The sequence below is a fragment of the Gorilla gorilla genome, chromosome 23 (assembly GCF_029281585.2).
Source record: "Gorilla gorilla gorilla isolate KB3781 chromosome 23, NHGRI_mGorGor1-v2.1_pri, whole genome shotgun sequence".
NCBI lineage: Eukaryota > Metazoa > Chordata > Mammalia > Primates > Hominidae > Gorilla > Gorilla gorilla.
In genome coordinates, this window is record NC_086018.1 from 32,186,882 (window position 1) to 32,200,701 (window position 13,820).

At 41.0% G+C, this 13,820-nt stretch overlaps 1 long non-coding RNA gene across 1 annotated transcript in view; it reads right to left on the reverse strand.

The window, feature by feature from the left end:
• Positions 1-4,452: 4,452 nt before the first annotated feature.
• LOC109024556 (uncharacterized) overlaps positions 4,453-13,820 on the reverse strand; it is a 111,003-nt gene continuing 101,635 nt past the window's right edge. The window contains exons 3-4 of the long non-coding RNA XR_008675202.1: positions 4,981-5,099; positions 4,453-4,582 (exon numbers count right to left, since the gene is read on the reverse strand). This is a non-coding gene — a long non-coding RNA (uncharacterized lncRNA). The remainder of the gene's footprint in view (positions 4,583-4,980; positions 5,100-13,820) is intronic.

Sequence of the window (13,820 nt, forward strand, 5' to 3'; positions counted from 1 at the left end):
CTGACTGATTGGAGTTGACACACAAAATGAAACTTATTCGTCATCCTTGATCTAGTCCCAGCAGTTGCACAGGGGGAAACTGAGAGGTGGAAATGGCCCAACAGCACGCTATCAACGGGTTTTGATGCTCAGACCTGCCTTCAGGTTCTTTACTCTGAATAAAGGCCATTCTAGTCTTTATGCTGAATCTTTCTCTCCTGTGTCTGTCTCTGTGTCCCTCAGAATCTCCATGCCTTTCTCTTTCTTTGAATCTCTGAACATCTATCTGCTTTCTGCCTGTCCTTGAGCTACTGTCTAGCTTTTTGGCCACAGCTGTATCTCAGTATGTCTCAGCTCATCCACTGAGTAGCTTTGGGACCCCAGGCGTGCCTCTGGACTCTTCCACGTGTAAATTGGGAACTGTAGTGCCTGCTCTGCACCAGAGAGCTTTTGGAGCCTAGTTGCATTCAGTGATAAGAAAAAGAGAGTAGGAATCATATGGACATAGATACACAGTTTACTGGAAAATAAAGTAATAGTTTGATTTGTGATCATGTGAGAGAAAGATTTTTCTGGGACAACAGTAATGTCGAAGCACATTTGTGCATAAATGGCTTCCATTTAACTAGCAGCAGGAAAAGCTCAGTATGGAGGAGGATGGGAGCCAAGGGGAACAAGAATGAATGGGAGTTCACCATGTTTGGAGGCAGGTGGTAGCTACTTCAGTGTGTTTGCTCTTTTCTCTTTGGTTGGTTTGATAGAGGGAGGGCACACTTTCCCATGGTTTTCCTCAATCCCGGGGAGACCGTATCCCTCAGAAGGACTAGACACAAGCACTGAGTTTGGGGAGTGCTCATAGCATTCTCAAGCTCATGGAGGAGGGACCCTGGGCCCTCCTCACCTTCAAGCTTGGTTTCCATTTCATGGTCCCAAGACAGATTTTAAAGAAAGAAAATAAGCCTCATCTCCTAACTATGACTTGGTCGGAAGCCAAGAACCTACTTCAACATTTGACCCATAACCTTCTCTTGAGATGATGGGCTGACTTTTTCAATGCATGAGTTTGCCCAAAGGCTTGATGGGAAAATCTCAACATTTGTTACCTAAGAAAGAGGATGTATCTTACTTTGTTTAAAAAACTGCACATGCCTTTATTTTTGTTTTAGTTCCCTCCAGCTTTATTGAGGTAAGATTGACAAATAAAAATTGCATATATTTATGGAGCACATAGTGATGTTTTGATGTATGTATACATTGTGAAATGATTACCCCAATCAAGCAAATTAGCATATCCATCACCTCGTGTAGTTACTATTTGTTTCTGTGACAGTGACAGCACTTGAGATCTACTCTTTTAGCAAATTTTAAGTATAAAATCGGTATTATTATCTATAGATTCCATGCTGTACATTAAGTCTCTAGAACTTATTCCTTGGATAACTGAAGGTTTGTACCCTTTGATCAATATCTCTCCTTTTCATTATCCCCCACTCCAGCCCCTGGTAACTACCATTCTACTCCATGCTTTATGAGTTTGACTTTCTTTTTTTAAATATTCCACATAAAAGTGAGATCATGCAGTATTTGTCTTTCTGTGTCTGGCTCATTTCACTTTGCATAATCTCCAGTTTCATCCATGCATTGTGCAAAACTCCTATGAGCCTGCACAGGTAAGGAGCCAGGTTCAAGAGGTCAAGGAAGAGACCCAGACCTATTATAGCAAACTAGACATGGGGTTTTATCAGGAGCTTACTCCTCCTGCAGGAGAGAGTCCAGTGGTGGCAGGCTGGACAGGAGAACTGCCTTACATACAAAAATAGTCTAGCGGTGGCACGCTGGACAACGTATTTGCCTTCCTACAGTCCAGTGGCAGTAGGCTGGACAACATAATCACCTTACCTATGGTCCAGCGGTGGCAGGCTGGACAACATATCCGCCTTAAATACAGTCCAGTGGGAGCAGACTGGACAACACATTAGCCTTCCTACAGTCCAGTGGCAGTGGGCTGGGCAACATATCTGCCTTCCTATGGTTCAGTGGCAGCAGGTTGGACAACATAATCCTCTTATCTATGGTCCAGTGGTGGTGGGCTGGACAATGTATCTGCCTTATGTACAGTCCAGTGGCAGCAGACACAACCACATATCCACCTTCCTACAGTCCAGTAGTGATGGGCTGGACAACATAGCCAACTTCCCACAGTCCCTTTGAGGTGGGCAGGAGAAGATAACCGCAGGACCCAGTGGTGGTGGGCTGTGCAGGAAACCTGCAACCGCTTGCCAATAGCATGCAATTTACAGAGCATTTTCACTTAACAACCTTCTCTTAACAACCTCCAGTTGGCAACTTTCACTTAACTCAAAACTTAGGGCCTCAATCCCCTGTACATCCCGTGTTCTACAGGTTGGGATGGGGACTTAGATGTTGCTCAGGACAAGGAATGAATCTCCTGGTTGGCCCTTCCGGCCTTCCTAGCTCAAAATACACACTTAGGTGTGTCTGCCATACAGGGTCATTCTAAGGGTATGCTTAAGTTATTGCTATCAGGGGCATTTACCCTACACCATGTTGTTGCAAATGGCAGAATTTCCTTCTTCTATAAGGCCGAATAATATTTTGTTATATGTATATATAAATACACACACATATAATATATATATATGTGCACCACAATTTCCTTATTCATTTATGTGTGGACAGTTTGTTTTCATATCTTGGCTATTGTGAAAATTCTGCAATGAACTTGGCAGTGAAGAGACATCTTCAGTGAAAAGCCATCCTCTAGCTGAGGCATGCAGTGGGAATACAGCCCCAGCATGGTCTTAACAACTTACCAGGTTCTCCCAGAACACTTCCTTTCTTCTGTCTCTCTCCTGGAGCCTTCCAGGAGCTCAAGTAAAAGGGGTTTCTTTTCAAGACAGGAAATTAGAGATGTGATTCTATAGCGCTAGTGCTCAAACTTGGTTGCACACTGGAATCACTTGGGGAGTTTTTGAAAATACTGATGCCTGGATCCCACCCCTGGAGAGTCTAATTTAGTTGGTACTGGGTACGGTCTGAGTCTGAGGTTTAAAAAAATTTCCCTGGTGGTTCTTACATAAAGTTTCAAAACTTCTGCTCTATAGTTCCCAACCCTTAGAAACCCCACTGATTTCTTCCTTTGGATTACGTGTATAATTTCTACCAAAATGGGAGCTCAAAGTGTCCCATTACTGCTTGTATTGTCTGACAATTCAAGCTTGGGATGCAATTATCCCTGCAATTGCTAACAAGCAAGGAGCAGGTGGTACAGTCAGTTATTGGCTGGATTTCATACATTAGGAACATCTGGATTTACTGCTACAGTTGCCACTTCAGGGGGCATTCTGATGGTGATAAATAGGGCACTCTCGGGGAGTTGAGGTTATATGTGTCATCAAATGAATAGGAAACACATCTAGCGGAAAAATTACATCCTTATATTTTTCTAAAATGCATTGCCAGTATCTCTTTTGCATAGAGAACCAGATGATACTTCATATAAAGGCTCACCTGCAGGAAAAAGAGCAGAGGTTAGAGGATATCTAAGTCACTCCAAATGTCAAATGTCAAATTGATATTTGTGTGTGCATCTGTACTGGAACTTGAAACACACTTAGATGACTACTATGAAGTTAGCCTCTCAGCCTCATCTTCTCTTCTGTAAGATGAGCTTAATCAAACCTACCAAGCTAAATTATTTTGATGATTAAAGTAAATTATAAATGTAAAGTTTATTGCGTATATTAGGCAAATCTCAGTCCTAGAATCCTACAACTCTGCCAGGAAATATAAAGAAAACCTCAATTTACAAATTAGTAGAACCATGAATGGGCAATTTGTTGAAGAAAAATATATGTAGCCAGTGAAACAAAAAGAAACATAGCATCACTAGTAATCAAGACATTTCAATGAAGACGAGAATACTATTCTTTTATCTTAAATTGCATATGATTTATGTTGTGGTGAGATAGGTTCTCTCATAACCTGCTAATAGGGGTATAAATTGATTTAGTTTTTTAGAAAGCAATATCAAGAACCTTCAAAAAGGCTTTTTTCAAATAAGTAATTCTATTTCTCTAATCTGTCTTAAGGAACTAAATAGAATTGTTTATAGTTGTTGACCTCAATGTTAGTTATAATAGTGAAAAATGGAAATAATTGAATTACTCAAAATATGTGAAAAGTTAAGTAAATTATGATGCACTTTCAAAATATTATAATGTGCCTATAAAATTAAATGTATAAAATTATCTACTGACATAGGAAAATGTTCTTGTAAGTGAAAAGGTGAGCTAACACGCTTTATTTTTTATATTGTAGCTTTGTTTTAAAATTATATTTTATGTATTGATATGTTTTTATTTTGCTAGTAACAGACCCTGATTCAAACTGACTTAAATAATATGGAAGATTTATTAGCTCATATAGTAAACAATAACACCAAACACATCAGGCTCTAAAATTTGTTGATTTATTGGTCAGCATTTTCATCAAGGATCCAGGCTTCTTCTCAATCTCTCTGCCATCCCCAGGGTTGTCTTCATCTTTAGGCTGGAGGTGTCATATCCAGATCCAGTGGTGTCTAGAGAAATGAGACTACTTGCCCTCTTTGCTCATTCATGTGCTCTTTTTTTTTAAATCCTGTCTCTATACTCCCCCTCACTTGATTTCCCATCTTTGATTGTAAATGAAGATTTTTTTTTTCACTAGCGCACCTGCAGAATTCCCCTCCTGTTTTATATGCCTGAATTGGGTAGTGCCCATTTCTGAAGCAACCCCTGGCCAGGGAACTGAGACCACACTTAGACCAATTAGGATCAATTTCTGAACTCAGAGGGCTGGGTTTCCCATTGCCCATGTCTTGTAGAGGAGGGGCCGGTCCCTGAACACAACTACTGTTCAGTTAGGGAGGAGGAGATGCAAAGGGAAGCAGCCAAGTGTATCCACTATGTGTATGCATCAGTCCACGAAGATACTTACCTTCGTGGAGGAAGTATGACGGAAAAATACCGTAAGATGAGAAGGAAGTTTCTAGGTCATATACTCGATGAGAAGATGTTGACTGAAGTCTGATTCCAAGTGAAACCCTTTCAGAGCTCCTGGGAAAGAGAACCAAATGCAGAGAGTAAACCAGGTAGGATGTGACCTCTGATGACAAGCACTTCTGAAATGGGACAGAGGCTGCACTGCCTGGCTGGCTCTTCTCATCTCTCTGTATGATGTGCTTGTTGTTTGTCATGGGATACAGCTTATTACGGTGATGGGTGTTGGGGGTGAAACTGTAGGAGGACTCTAAAGTGTCAGAGAAAGAGCAGAATTTTTTGTGACTTGCGTAAGCCTCAGTTAAAATTCACCTAGTGAATCAGGCTGGAGATATTCATGGCCTTGTTTCCATGATGTCATGAGAAGAAAGGTTCCAATAAAATCTCCTAAGATTCTGCAAACCGGTTCACTCTCTGAATTCTCTTTATATTATTGTTTCCCCCAAAATGCTGGAAACCGAAAGAGGGTGTCCTTCCATAAGAAATGCATGAATTTATTCTTGTATTCAATGAGCATTTAAACCACACAAGAGTAATGATAGGTAATTGTCTTAGTTTCCTAAGGTTGCTATAGCAAGGTACCACAATTGGGTGGCTTAACACAACAGAAATGTATTGTCTCATGATTCTGGAAGCTAGAAGTCTGAATTGAGGGGTCAGCAGGACCATGCCCTCTTTCTGGAGGCTCTGAAAAAGGCTCTTTCCTTGCTCCTTGGCTTCTGGTGTTTGACAACAATCCATGGTACTCCTTGGTTCATTGCAGATGCTCCAACCTTTCCCTCCCAATCGGCTCACACGGTGTTCTCCTGTGTCTTCATATTGTCTTCCCCATGTATGTATATATGCCCAAAGTTCTCTTTCTTATATTGTCATCAGTCATATTAGATTAGGGCCTACCCCAATGACTTCATTTTAATTTGAATACATCTGCAAAGACCTTATTTCCAAATAAAGTCATATCCACAGATACTTGCGGTTAGGTTCATATAACTTTTTGGAGGGATACCATCTAACTTATGACATGTTATATACAGACACTGTTCTAAGTGCTTTATATACTTCTCACCAATGCTCTGTGAGATAATTCCTTTTATTTTTACTTTATAGGTGAAGAGATTGAATCTTAAAGATGTTTACTAACCAGTCCAAGGTCACACAGTTAATTAGCCGTGGTTCTGGAATTTAAACCCATGTAGTCTTAGTTCAGGGCCCATGATCATAACAACTACACTGTACTGCCTCTTTATTATGCAATATATATTACGTACTTTCTAAGTGTATGAAATAAGTTGCGTAGACGAGGGGCTTGGAGTTTAGATGACTAATGCATGTACAAGGAAGAGAGAATGAAGAGAAAGAATAGAGAGAAGAAAGATATGACTTTTCTATTATTCATTTATTTTCTAGAAAATATTTACTGGATAGCTACTAGACATAAGGATGCAGAAATGAATTAGAAAAATTCCTCGCCCTGTAAGTAAAATAAATTAAAATATATTTTATAAGAGAATCCCCATCAATCCACTTAATCATTTGATGAATCAGATATCTTTTCTGTGCTAGGAATTGTGGGCCTTCAAATGAATGATACATTGATGCAATGATATATTGCCTTTAAGGAATTCTATGTGTAGTAGGAGAAGTAGAGAAATTTGTAGAAAATACTTTCATAAATATGTATCAAATAATGTGCCATATGTATACGGGTTTATGCCATAACCATCACTGGATTCTCACAATACTTTAACGAGGAAAGTATTATTATCCCCATCTCACTAAAGAAAACAGGCAGAGAGGCAGTGAGATGCTCAAAGTCACACAGCCAGTACTTAGCAGAGTCAAGACTGCATGGCTGCAAGTCTAGCACTCTTTCCCCCTAACCACAAAGCTGGATGGGATGAATGTCATCATGGAGATACAAAAAATGCCTCTCGGAAAATCCTATTGGCTGGTATGAGAGAGCACAGCCCTGAGTAGACAGGATATTGGCAAACACGTTGTGATAGTGGAGCAAAAGGAAGGCTCTGGGCCCTGGGCACTGTCTGGGCAGGACATACATTTAGCAGTGGCCATTTCATGGAACTGGGCTGAAGATTCAATCACATAATTGGGAGGCCAGGGTAGGCAGATCATGAGGTCAGGAGTTCAAGACCTGCATGGCCAACATGGTGAAACTCCATTTCTACTAAAAATACAAAAATTAGCTGGGCATGGTGATGCATGCCTGTAATCCCAGCTACTCAGGAGGCTGAGGGAGGAGAATTGCTTGAACCGGGACCCGGGAGGTGGAGGTTGCAGTGAGCTGAGATTGTACCACTGCACTCTAGCCTGGGCTACAGAGCAGGATTCTGTCTCAAAACAAACAAACAAACAAACAAACAAAAAAGATAGGTGTCATCATATTACCAGAAGGGTAATTAGAGTAAAGGGTAAATGACTTATAATTTTATAATTAGTATCATAATATGCCAAGCACTGTGCTAATTGCATGGCATCTGTAATCTCATATCACATATCTTTATAATGACTTGGAAGTCCATTCCCATTCATCTCTACGTTATGGAAGAGAACACTGAGGACAAGAAAGGCTAAGTTTTTGCCCAATGTCACATAGCTACCAAGTAGAAGAGCTGCTACTGAACTCAGCCACGTGAGATTCTCCAGATCGTACAATGGGCTACATTCATGCTAGAAAGCCCCTTGCTCCCATTACCATGAATCTGTGAATGAATAAAATAATAACAACAGTCAATTTTGGTGAAAATAAAGTAGTAAGCATTTTAATATTATTCAAAGTGATGATAAATTTAGACCCTATAGCCTGGAGACCTAGATATGTCCAAATCCTGTCTAAGACCAATTACATAATCTTATAAGGAGAGTGATACGGCCAAAGAAAGAAAGAAAAGTGATGTTTATTAGTTGGTGGGGCTTGGTCCTAAACCCTAAAGTTGAAGTCTAGTAGGGTGGGCTGGGTTATATAAGTCAGGGGCCAGCAAAATTTTTCAGTAAAGGAAAAGATAATAAATATTTGTGGTCTTGCAGGCCATATGGTCTCCTGCAGATATTATACTTGACTCTGCCACTGGAGCAGAGAAGTATCCATAGTAGACAATTTGTAAATGAATGGGTATGGCAGTGTTCCAATGAAACTTTATTTCCAAATACCCATGTTGGGCCCTGTTTGACCCAAGGGCCAACCCTTGAAGCAGAAGCTTCTGTTTCTTTCTGTAAAGACAGCTTAGCAACCAAAACTGGAGCAGCAAAATGCTATGTCTCTTAAGCTCAGACCAGAGCATCAGAACATGCCACTGCAATGAGATGAGGCTTCTCTCCAGCTGTGGAGAATATAAAGTTGGGAAACAGAAGAAAACCATCAGCTACAATGCCTGGAACTGCCAGCCTTAGTCTTTCTAACCTGGACCCGTAGACATTAGGAGAGAGAGAACTGGATTGAGAGCCTCGAATTCAGAGGCAGTCCCAGCCCTTACCCTAAAGATATAAAGAGGAGCAGAGACCTGGTTCATCTATACCTTAGAATGCGTAGTCCAATTGTGCATTGGGATCTAATTCACCAGCTTGGCACCTCTCCTTTTGAGGATGGTGGAGATATTTTTCGTAGATCCTGACTCACCCCTAAAGAGCATACATATGCATGCTGGGGAAGTGGGGTGGGGAGGAAAGCGGGTAGCAACCAAAGCATGTTGAGTAACCTCTAGAGGTCAACACGTGCATTTTTATCATTTAATGCTTACATCACCATTACCCTTGGAAGGTAGGTATCATGCTCCTATTTTACAGACTAGAATACTGGGACTTCTTAGAGGCTAGGAGCCCTCCCTAAGGTCACCTGACTACAGACCAGCAGACCTGTTATTAGAATGTGCACCTCCAAAGCATATGCCTCTTCCCATGGCCCCAAGCCTTCTGAATAAGCAAGTAGCAGTGCTTGCTCTAAAAATGCTATTCTCAGTAGGAGAGCATGACTCTGGCTTTTCCCTGCAGTGTTCAAAGCTGTGCTGGCTCTTAGAACATCTGAGCCCCCACTGTTTCATCTTTAGAGAATCCCAGCTGCTGGGGTGTGAGGCCAGTGCTGGAGCCAGCAGTCTCTGACCCAGAAGGGACCTGAGGTGCTAAAGAAAAGTAAGTTACCCTCTTTGCTAAGTCTCCAGACCTGCTTTGAGCATAGCTGTGCTTATTGTTTACCACATTTGTATTTGGTGCAGGGAGTTGTACTTAGTGGCTGGAGTTCATATTTGGGACTAGAGATCCCGTAGGAATCTACAGAGGAGTTAAGAGTTTTAAGTCCTAAGGAGGCGATGTAAGCAGACTGAGGAATAGAATGGAGAAAGCAAAAGGGGTAGAGAATTGTTGGTAAACAGGGTACCTTTGGGGTCTTTCCAAAATGGAGAAGATTCAAAAGGTAAGGCTTCCAATGGTGGCTGCATTTGCCAGTACACATCTTCCATCCTCTCTTCCTCTGGCATTGGCTCAATTTCCTACACCCTGTCTATGTGATGTAAGTGGGAGTGGCCCCATCCTACCCAGATCTAGCAATGAGCACATGAGTCAGGCTTGGCCAATCACTGAAGTGCCCCTGGTCAGCATGATTGGTTCATGCTTGAACACCTCACTTTAATTAGCCCAATTGGCATGAATTCCAGAACTTTTCAAGAATAATAAAAAACCATAGCTCTTTTTTTTTTCCACAGGGATCATTATCTATAAAGATAATTTAAGCTTGGGGATGCAAGAATCTCCATGAGTGAAGGATTTAAGGGTGAAGCGAGCTCAGTGAGAAATAAAGCCAAGAAATGGGAAAGGGATAGAAGGAGAGAGAAAGACAGACAGAGACAGAGAGGTAATTATGTAAGGAATTGGACCCAATATGACTCAAATCAGCAAGCGTCCTTTTCAGTTACAGAAGTCAATAATTATTTTGTTAGACTGAGATTTTCTGTCAATTGCTCCTGAAAGTGTTCTAGGCTTGGATGGGACATGCATGGTATCTTAGTCCGTTTGGGCTGCTATAAGAAAAATACCACAGACTAAGCAGCTTGAACAACAAACACTTCTTTCTCACAGTTCTGGAGGTTGAGAAGTCCAAAACCAAGTCACCAGCAGATTCAGCATCTGGTGATGGTCCACTTCTTGGTTCACAGATGGCTATCTTTTCACTGTGTCCTCACATGGTGGAAGGGCCAAGGGAGCTCTCTGGGGTCTCTTCTATAACAGCATTAACCCCATTCGTGAGGGCTCCATCCTCATGACCTGATCACATACCAAAGTTGTTTTCACTTCCCAAAGACCCCACCTCCAAATACTATCACAATCGGGGTTAGATTTCAACCTATGAATTTGTGGGGGGCACACTATCTTTAGTCAGGGTTTGTGGGAACAATATGACCTTGGTCAGGTCCCTTTATCTTTGCACCTTATTTTCTCTTTGCCCAAATAAAGAATACTTGATATTCCAGATCAATTATTTTATGAGTAATCATAAATATTTCTAATATTCATTGGGTACTTGCTATATGTGCAGTACTCAGCTATTTATGGTACTTGTTACTCATAACAATCTTATGGGGTCCATACTCTCATTATCCTGATTTGACAGATTAGTAAACTGAGGTGCAGACAGGCAAGTGATTCTTCCAGAGAGTAGGTAAATGGCGTAGCTGAGATATGAGCCCAGTGGTCTGTCCACGCAAACTGTGCTCTTAGTCACAACACTACTTTTTCAGTATTTGAACAAAACATTCAAGAGCAAAACATTCTGGCAGATGCACAGCAGGTGATGGGGCAAAAAGGGACCCAGATGGGGATCAAGAGGCTTACAAGATAGTCTCAGCTCTGCCGCTTAGTTTTCAATGCTGGACAGGTCCTCATTTACTTTCATTTGTTCAACAAGGGAGGTGGACTAGATGTTCTTTAAGATTCTGTCTAGTTTTAACATTCTGTGATCAGTGACAGAAGATGTTAAATAGATCATGTTGATTGTCGTCTCATGTATTCATGGGATGTATTCAGACCCTGGGGTATTGGGCCCAGAGCTAATGTCATGCTGACCACAGTGGCAAAAGAGCAACTCACAAGCAAGTTTGCCTATGAACTTGCTTCTTTTAGAACCTAGGTCATTCAGCCTTTCTCATGGCCTTTTCTTGAGTTCAGGCCAATGGAGCATCCAGTTTCATAAACTATAGAGATTGTTTTGGGAAAAAGAAATTAAACCAATCAGGGTTGTGGGTTGCAAGCAACAGAAACCAAGGCTGGATTTCTAAAGTGAAAGGGTATTTACTGGAAGAATATGGAGAATCCACAGATCTAAGGGAGGCTGGGGGACTGGGCAGTGAAATTGGGAGGAGCTGGGGGAGCTTGGGAGCTCACAGCAGGAGCCCCAACCATGGTTCCCATGAAGTGAGTCTGGCATGCACACTATTTCTGTGATGATTGATTGTATCTCCTCTTTCCATCACTCACCTGAGTCCTGGAGAGAGCAGCCAGTTGGTCAGCTTGGGTCACAAGCCCTGCCCTTGGCTATACTATTTTAGGAGGAAGGAGACTCTATATCTAGAGAGAAGCTCTGCAGTGGGAGGGTCTTACCAGGAGAATACCTCTCCAAGGCATGTGGGTCAAAGTGCTCCCTAAAAGATAGTCAGGTGCATTAGCTTGGTGTGGTGGCATGTGCCTGTAGTCACAGCTACTTGGGAGGCTGAGGCAGGAGAATCACTTGAACCCAGGAGGCAGATGTTGTGGTGAGCCGAGATCGTGCCACTGCATTCCAGCCTGCCCACAGAGTGAGACTCCATCAAAAAAAAAAAAAGGATAGTCAGGAGCTTGTACAGAAAAAAAAAAATTCCTGGACAGTCTAATGATAAGCATCATCTTTAAGGGTATAAATTATAATGACAGTTATCCTTTAAAAAACTCAGTAGCAAATATAGAAATATTCTTTAAAAATACAACAAAAAATATTGTATTTCCACTCTTCCTTTCTCTGTCCCTTTCTCCTTCCCATCCTCAAATATTTTCTTGAACATCCTTTATTTAGATAGATGTATTGCATCAAGCCTCTAGAGTCAGGCTGCCTGAATTTGAACCCCATCTCTGTTACTACTTCATTATGTAACTTTAGATAACTTATTTTTTATGGTATCCCCCTCCCTCCTTCTCCTCCCTCCTCCCTCCACCTATCCCTCCCTCCTTCATTTACTTAATCTATTTTTTGTTTTAAAATAATTTTCTCCCCAGATTCCTCATGTTTTTGTTTGCATACCTTGAAATTTAAAAATTAAGTTTAACTTGATATACTCAAATTACAATGCAATATTTTTTATACCTAGAGCTTGCATCTGGGAAAAATATTAAATTTTTACATTAATTTAATTGTGATTCAGTTATTAAATTTAACAGACAAATTATAAGACCAAATTTTAAAAATAATGAGAATTTATTATTTACAAACATCAGCTTTATTTTTAATTTACTATTTTATTAATGACGATTAAAATTTTCAACAATTGCAGTTTTGATAACCACTGTAATTTTTTATTGTATATATTTAAGCTGTACAAAATGACACACACACACATACTTACACACCTACACATACATAGTGAAGTGATTACTGCAGTGGAGTAAGTTAAGATGTAAGTAATCTCACATAGTTACTTTCTTTGTGCTAAGAGTACCTAAAATCTACTCTCTTTGCAAATATCCAGTGTAGAATACAATATTAACTACAGTCCTCACTAGATCGCTAGACTTATTCATCCTATGTGACTGCTACTTTTCACTCTTTGGCTTAGGTATCCCCAATCTCCCCTGCCTCTGCAACCACTTTTCTACCCTTCCTTCCTTTCCTCCTTACCTCCTTCCCTGCTTCCCTTCCTTCCCTCCCTCCGTCCCTTCCTTCCTTCTTTCCTTCCTTCTTTCCTTCCTTCCTTCCTTCCTCTCCCTCTCCCCCTTCCTCCTCCTTATCCCCCTCCGTCCTTCTCCTCCCTCCTCCCTCCACCTCCCCGTCTCTCCTCCTTCTCCTTCTTCCTCTATAGAGATGAAGTCTCACTGTGTTGCCCAGGCTGGTTTTGAACTACTGGCTTCAAGTGATCCTCCCACCTCTGATTCCCAAAGTGTTGGAATTACAGGCATGAGCCACCATGCTTGACCTCTACTCTGTTTCTGTGTATCTATTTCTTTTTTTTTGGTAAGATTCCACAAGTAGTTGAGATCGTGACATTTTTCTTTCCATCTAGCTTGTTTTACTAGGCATAATCGTTTCATTCATGTTGTTGCAAGTGGCAGGATTTCCTTCCTTTTAAAGGCTGAATAATATTCCATTTTGTGTGTGTGTGTGTGTGTGTGTGTGTGTGTGTGTGTATACCACATTTTCTTTATTCATTCATCTGTTAACACTTAGGTGGTTTCCATATCTTGGCTATTGTGAATAATGCTGCAATGAACATTAGAGTGCAGACATCTTGACAAGATGGCGGTTTCGTTTCTGTGGGCTTTATACCCAGAAGGAGGATTAATGGGTCATATGATATGTCTTTAGGAACCTCTATATTGTTTTTTGTTATAGCTGCACCAATCTGCATTTCCACCAACAGTGTACAAGAGTTCCCTTTTCTCCACACCCTTGCCAATGCTTGTTACCTTTTTTTTTTTTTTTTTTTTAATACTGGTCATCCTAACAGGTGTGAGGTGATCCCATTGTGGTTTTGATTTGCATTTTCCTGAGATAACTTATTAAACCTTGCTGGCCCTCAGTTTTTTCAC